Below are 7,537 nucleotides of genomic sequence, written 5' to 3'. Positions count from 1 at the left end.
CTGCATTTTTAAATAGAGTCATAGAGATGTACAGCACGGAAACAGAACCTTCGGTCAAAACACTCCATGCTGACCAGATATCCAAACTCAATTTAATTCCACCTGCTAGTACCGGCCCATATTCCTTCAAGCTGTTCCTTTTCATATTACTATCCAGTGCCTTGGAAATTTTGCAATTGTACTAACCTTAACCATTTCCTCTGGCAGCTCATTCCAGATACGTACCACACTCTGTGTGATAAAGTTGAACATTAAGTATCTTTTACATCTTTTCCCTCTCACCCTAAGACTTTTCCCTCTAGTTCTGGACCCCCGAACTCCAGCAAAAAGACTTTGTCTTTTTAATCTATCCATGCCCTTCATGTTCGGGAAAACCTCTTAAACTTCAGCCTTCTACACTCGAAGGAGGCATGATTACACAGTGGTGAGCACTGCTGCCTCACAGCAACTGTCTGTGTGGAGTTTGCACATTCTCCCCATAAAGGCGTGGGTTTCCTCCCACAGTCCAAAAATGCGCAGGTTAGTTGAATTGGCCACGCTAAAATGACCGTAGTGTTCGGTGACGGGTTAAATGCAGCGGAGTGGGTCTGGTTGGGTTGCTCTTCAGAGGGTCGATGTGGACTTGTTGGGCCGAAGGGCTTGTTTCCACACTGTAAGTCATCTAATCTAAAAAAAAACAGCCGCAGCCTGTTCAGCATCTCCCTATAGCTCAAATCCTCCAACGCTGGCAACATCCTTTTAAATCTTTTCTGAACCCTTTGAGGTGTTTTAACATCCTTCCGATAGGAAGGCGACAAGAATTGCACGCACTATTCCAACAGTGGCCGAACCAATGTCCTGTCCAGCTGCAACAAAACCTCCCAACCCCTGTAGTCAATACTCTGATCAATACAGGAAAGCGTACCAAATGCATTCATTACTGTCCTGTCTACCTGCGAATCCACTTTCAATGAGCTATAAACCTACACTCCAAGATCTCTTTGTTTGATAACACTCCCTACTACCTTACCATTAAGTGTGTAGGTCCTACTAAGATTTGCTTTCCCAAAATGGGTGGCACGGAGGCTCAGTGGATAACACTGCTGCCTCACACACCACGGTCCCTCGGGTGACTGTGTGGAGTTTGCACATTCTCCCTGTGTCTGCGTGGGTTTCCTCCGGGTACTCAAGATTCTTCCCACAGTGCAGGTCAGGTGAATTGGCCATGCAAAATTGCCCATAGTTTTCGGGGCATTAGTCAAAGGGAAATTAGTCCGAGTGGGTCCCTCTTCGGAGGGTCAGTGTGGACTGCTTGGGTAGAAGGACCTGTTTCCACACTCTAATCTAAAAAAAAATGCAGAACATCGCAGTTATCTGAATTAAATTCCATCTGCCACTTCTCAGCCCACTGGCCCAGCTGAGCAAGGTCCCGTTGAAATCTGAGATAACCTTCGTCGCTGTCCACTATAACTCCAATTTTCGTGACTTTTGCAAGCTTACTAACTCTTACACTCACATCCAATATTTATATAAATGACGAAATGTAGTGGAGCCAGCACCGATCCTTGGTGAACTCTACATGTGACAGGTATCAGTTCTAATCTGTCTTGTTTTTAGAGTTTGTTAAACTATCTGGCTTGTAATTTCCGGTCTTAACGTTGTCACCTTTCTTCTCCTGGCAACTCCAATAGTCAAAATCTTCTGGCAAAAACTCAGCGTGTTGATAAAACAAGTTTGTGCCCAGGACACTTTATACTCATCTTCTTTTTTCAAAGTTCTTCAATGAGTCTCATTTTAAGTAGGTTTCTTCTCAATATTTCACACACCATTCTACTCAATATGCCTTCTCATTAAAGTACCAACATTCATGATACATAATTTTCCTTAAGTCACCATGGCCGCAGTAGCATCTCTCTCGTTCATGAATTGTTGTCTTACAATTTATGCAACACGAAAAATATCGATGACCTTCCTCAGAATCAAATGTTATATCTCAAATGAGACAAAGACGAAGTCACAAAAAGATTAATTCGAGTTACATTCTCAGCACTAAACCTCACCTTAAGAATAGCTGCATGCTCTTGATAAAATGTAAATCCATTCTGAACAGAAACCCACCAGTAAATTAAAACAAGGTTCTCATAATAACTGAAAATCGAAGTTGATCCTGAAGCCAGCCGTAACACTAATTAAAACCCTCCCCCAAAATCTAATGTTGAATTTGATGGCAAAACACGATATAAAGCAGTTCTTTTTGCGATTTTATCTAATGCAACAACTATAAAAAAAATCAAGGCCTAACTCTGTCCTATTCCTCAAGCTATTGATTGATCTTTATTCAGCTGACACTGTGAATGCTAAATTGGACCAGTAACCATACTGGACTACTAAACATAGCCATAAGCCCATCTCACTCCACAGGTTAATCCATCCCTCTAGTGACGTTGCAGCAAAATTAGGTTTTTGTACAATGTACTATCTAGCGAGGTACTGGACCAAGACCATTTCGATTAAACCTGACAATTTCTTTAGTAAGACGGTGCCTTGTTTGGTGAGGAGGAGGGGTGTTAATGGTGGAGTGGGGAAAGACTTTCGTGGCTGTGCAGCTAAGCTGCAGAAAGTACACACTGTCAATGTTTCACTTCCGAAGGTGAAACCACATTTCACACACAACACCGCCTGCTCCCCTCAACTCCACCGCACATCTCGGATTATTTCACTGTCTCGGGAAACTACGGTGAGTTTTATGTATTACGACATGAATCCTTTGACAGATTAAACAATTTATATGAAGCCTGTCTGTGTTGAATAATAAAGATGGAATAAGGAATTATGCTTGTCATGCAAAGCATTTTATTTTGAAAACTGAAAGATTTTGGACGAAGGTATAGCCAGAGAGATTGGCCGTGGTTAAGAAGCTCTCTAGGTTAGAGGCCAAATTATTTCGAGATTTAACTTGAAAAGCTGAGAATCGGTTATTGAAGCAAGACTTCCTATTTTTAAAATACCTCCAATATAGAGAGATGATTCAAAACCTGACGGTTACTGTAAGTGGGGTCCCGTCACGGGAGTGTGCCTGAAGGACTTAGTGTCAAGGCACATAGAGTCATAGAGTCATAGAGATGTATAGCATGGAAAAAGACTCTTTGGTCCAACCCATCCATGCCGACCAGATATCCCAACCCAATCTAGTCCCACCTGCCAGCACCCAGCCCATATCCCTCCAACCCTTCCTATTCATATACCCATCCAAATGCCTCTTAAATGTTGCAATCGTACCAGCCTCCACCACTTCCTGTGGCAGCTCATTCCATACACGTACCACCCTCTGCGTGAAAACTTTGCACCTTCTGTCTCTTTTATATCTTTCCCCTCTCACCCTAAACCTATGCCCTCTAGTTCTGGACTTCCGGACGCCAGGGAAAAGATTTGTCTATTTATGCCCCTCATGCCCCTCATGATTTTGTAAACCTCAATAAGGTCACCCTTCAGCCTCCGACGCTCCAGGTAAAACAACCCCAGCCTCTTCAGCTTCTCCCTATCCGTTATTGTGGACGACAGCAGACCAGACCCCAACCACCCCGAACCAATTCTTACCCCAAAGTATGTTATGCGGATGACATAGATCAAAGGCAAGTATAAGACACTGAGTTTCAGATATGATTTAATCCGTCTACAGTGATGCTTTCTGGAAAACTTTATTCATCCTCACAACAGAGCATACAACAAAAAGAATATCTTATTTATTGACGGCTTGAATAAGTCAACACATTATTTAAACCGGAATTATCAATATTGTCAATGCAGGTATCATCACATAAACACGAATCTTACAATGGAAATTCGCTAACACAATCATAGTTCAGCACAGTAGCTGTCGTGCTACGCTGGCTCAGTGGTTGACGCTGCTACTTCACTAAGTGCTAGGGTCAGAAATTCAATTCCACCCCCGCGAAGCTGCAGGTGAGGAGTTTGCACGTTCTCTCTGAGTGCCGTTTGTCCATGTGCGCTGGCTTCCTCCCACAACACAAAAATGCACAGGGTAAGTGAATTGCTATCCTAAATTTACCATACCTTTCGAATACATGTAAGTTCTGGACAATGAGCGAATATAGGGCATGGATCTGCATAGGTTATTCTTTGGTGTGTCGCTGTAGACTTGTTGGGCTGAAGGGCCTGTTTCCACACTGTGGGGATTCTTATTATAATTATGTCTTGTCCAGCAGAAAGAAATAACCAAAGAAACATTCTCTGCCTTCTGATCTATAAGAGGACGTCTCACTGCCTGGGCCGTCACTCTAGCAACAGAGGACGCAAAGAACATCAACTATGTGAAATCAAGTATATTGATTCTGTGTCAGCGTAATGGTGCTCACTCATGATTGTTTTGCCTTCCTAGGATAAAAGCCAGCCGTGGAAAAGTCTCAGCTGATTTTTAAGTGCCTGTCAGAGGAGACCGTTCGTCACGAATGTGACAAGATTCTTTTGCCAGAGAAACAAGTCAGAGCGCCTCCTAAGGGCACACTGTCCTCAAACTATTGCAATTAGTGTCGTCACAATATTAAGAATATTGATCAATGAAGAATGATGAAAAAAATGACTGAGAGATTCGTGGATTATAGGAAAAACAAGTATTTTTCAAATATGCAACCTTCTTGGAAACATTTACAACATTATTAAGAACAAGCTTGTGTTCACTTGAATGTTAAAGTCGGGCTTAGAGATGTAAGTTGGAGATTTAAAAAAAAAGGCCAGATGTTACACAACACCAAGTTTCACTCCAACAGCTTAATTTGAAACCACACGTTTTCGATGCGCTATTCCTTTGCCAAGTTCAGGAGACTTCACTATAAGGAAGGAGCAGCATTTCGAAAGCTGTGATTTCAAATGAACCTGCTGAAGAACAGTACCGTGTCGTGACACTTCTGACCCTATTCATCCCAATCCAACACCGGCATCTTTCCATCTTCACTGTTAGAAAATATGGGCTGCGGGTACGATAACTTTTCTCTGAATGTGACAAGATTCGTTTGCCAGAGAAACAAGTCAGAGCGCCTCTTAAGGGCACAGTGTCCTCAAACTATTGCAAATAGTGTCGTCACAATATTCAGAATATTGATCAATGAAGAATGATGAAAAAAATGACTGAGAGATTCGTGGATTATAGGAAAAACAATTATTTTTCAAATATGTAACCTTCTTGGAAACATTTACAACATTATTAAGAACAAGCTTGTGTTCACTTGAACGTTAAAGTCGGGCTTAGAGATGTAAGTTGGAGATTTAAAAAAAAGGCCAGATGTTACACAACACCAAGTTTCACTCCAACAGCTTAATTTGAAACCACGCGTTTTCGATGCGCTATTCCTTTGCCAAGTTCAGGAGACTTCACTATAAGGAAGGAGCAGCATTTCGAAAGCTGTGATTTCAAATGAACCTGCTGAAGAACAGTACGGTGTCGTGACACTTCTGACCCTATTCACCCTAATCCAACACCGGCATCTTTCCATCTTCACTGTTAGAAAATATGCGCTGCGGGTACGATAACTTTTCTCACTTGTGGTGCCGTTAATGTTTTTGAATGTTTGATAATGAGCGCTTGTAGCTAATATTTGTATATCTCTTTGGGAACAGCCATATTGTGTTTATAACGTGGACATGAAGTGAAATTCTGCATAGAATTTAACTGCACTGCTAAGTCACTCTCATTCACAATATCATCATTTTTTTGGAACAGAGAAGCCGTCAGTGCAAATATGGAAATAGGTGAAACCCAACTCAGTACAATAGGGTAGACTACGATGCTTTTCAAATGTTTTTAACTCGGGATAACCATATGTGACAATACCAACGAGAAATTCCCTCTGATCTTTATTAAAGTGAGACCAAGAAATGGTTTAGTACTGTTGTATGATGTTAATTGTGACGGTTCTGTACCTTTAATCAGGTTATGTTATCCTTGGGTTTCTTTCAAAAGTTGTCATCAAGGCAGAAATGTCGATATGTCTGGAAGGGCTACTTACAATTATAACATGGGAATGGCCTGTTCGCCCAGCTCAGATATTACTTTTCCAGTATGATTTAATTTTAGCTGTTAGACAGAAAACTGTTTTCAGCAGATAACCTGCTACAGTGAATGATTCCAAAGATGTTTCTGGCCAGATTCTTCCCAATGAAATCTGTCCAGCTTAGCTGTTAGACAGAAAACTGTTTTCAGCAGATAACCTGCTACAGTGAAAACAGTTTGAATGATTCCAAAGATGTCTCTGGCCAGATTCTTCCCAATAAAATCTGTCCAGCCTGTAAAAACATGTTTTTGTAATTACTACTTACCATTTGTCAACTTGGCTGCAAAAAATGTCAGCTTGTGCAAAGTGAGCTACTTGAATGGGCAATGGGCAATGTGTTGCAGCAAACATGTCTGTGACGAGGAAATTTCATAGTCTGCAATCACTGAGGCTCCGGATTCCAGATCTGGAATAACTGTATGCCAACCATGAGGCTGAGGATGACCGCAACTCTCATTTTGGGAATTGCAACACCATAGTCATGAGTTGGCTGGTAAATACCGAATGTCCAAGTTGTTCAGGAGTCCCTTGAGATAATCTAGGTCACGAATTCGTATCTTTTTTTGGAAACTTGAGACGTTGATGACTTATCAGAGGAGTGAAGACTGATCCATATGTTTAATCGCTGAATAGGAAGGTAGGAAGAAGCAAAAAACAGATATTTCTGGAAAGCTCAGCGGGTCTGGCAGCATCTGCAGAAGAAAAATAGAGTTAAAGATGCATGTCAAGTTACCCTACTTCAGAACTAAGACCTGCGTCATTGGATCAGTCATTTTGGCTTTTCTTTTGTTTTTGATTACTGACATCTGCACGTAATTCAGCTTTACTTTCTAAGCTTGGAAGAATGGTGAACACCCTGAACTGATGGAGGATTCTTCAGATGGGTAACATATTTGCCATTTCCAGTAAAGAAACATATCTTTAGAATGCCATGTCAATATCCCTGCTGCCTGGTGGTTTGGACCAGGCTAGACACCCATAAGAAGGCAGCCCAGACCCGAACATTTCCATTTGATTCAGGTACACGTATGGTGGACATCGCAGGAGTGATGCATATGGTTAAACCACTCGTCTTCCTATAAATCAGAATTTATTTACACACCACCGAAGGAAACACAAACAAAGTAGAACAGAATATAGAATAACAACTATTCGATAACCCAATCGACATTATATTCCCCGCCATTTAAAGCTGTTTGAATTTCCTACAACATCCCCATAAATATATCTCTTGGTGTAAAATGAAAGGTGCATTCAACCACAGGTTCTTACCGGAGATATGTCAGTGAGAGGGAGGATCACCCAGTTTTCATTTACTGAAGCGTGGGAACTCTTTTTCCACTTCAGCAGCTTCTCTCGATCTCCAGCTAAAACCAAAAAAACAAACTAGAAAGTATCCGACCGGGAGAACTAGCCATTCTCCTTTCATTGTACAAAGATTATTTTAAAATAAAACTAAAAATGTCTCCTGTCTGATTGTTTCCTTAGGC

The 7,537-nt window shown here is 41.4% G+C and overlaps 1 long non-coding RNA gene across 1 annotated transcript; it reads left to right on the top strand.

Annotated features, from left to right (window-relative positions):
• Positions 1 to 2,393: 2,393 nt before the first annotated feature.
• On the top strand, positions 2,394 to 4,944 carry LOC122547514. Its single transcript, XR_006311018.1, has 3 exons — positions 2,394 to 2,716; positions 3,787 to 4,021; positions 4,379 to 4,944. It is a non-coding gene; the product is annotated as an uncharacterized LOC122547514 (long non-coding RNA).
• The last annotated feature ends 2,593 nt before the right edge of the window (positions 4,945 to 7,537 follow it).

The sequence above is a fragment of the Chiloscyllium plagiosum genome, unplaced genomic scaffold, assembly GCF_004010195.1.
Source record: "Chiloscyllium plagiosum isolate BGI_BamShark_2017 unplaced genomic scaffold, ASM401019v2 scaf_13908, whole genome shotgun sequence".
Classification (NCBI taxonomy): domain Eukaryota; kingdom Metazoa; phylum Chordata; class Chondrichthyes; order Orectolobiformes; family Hemiscylliidae; genus Chiloscyllium; species Chiloscyllium plagiosum.
The sequence above is the reverse complement of the archived record's forward strand: the minus strand, read 5'-3'. Positions and strand labels throughout refer to the sequence as shown.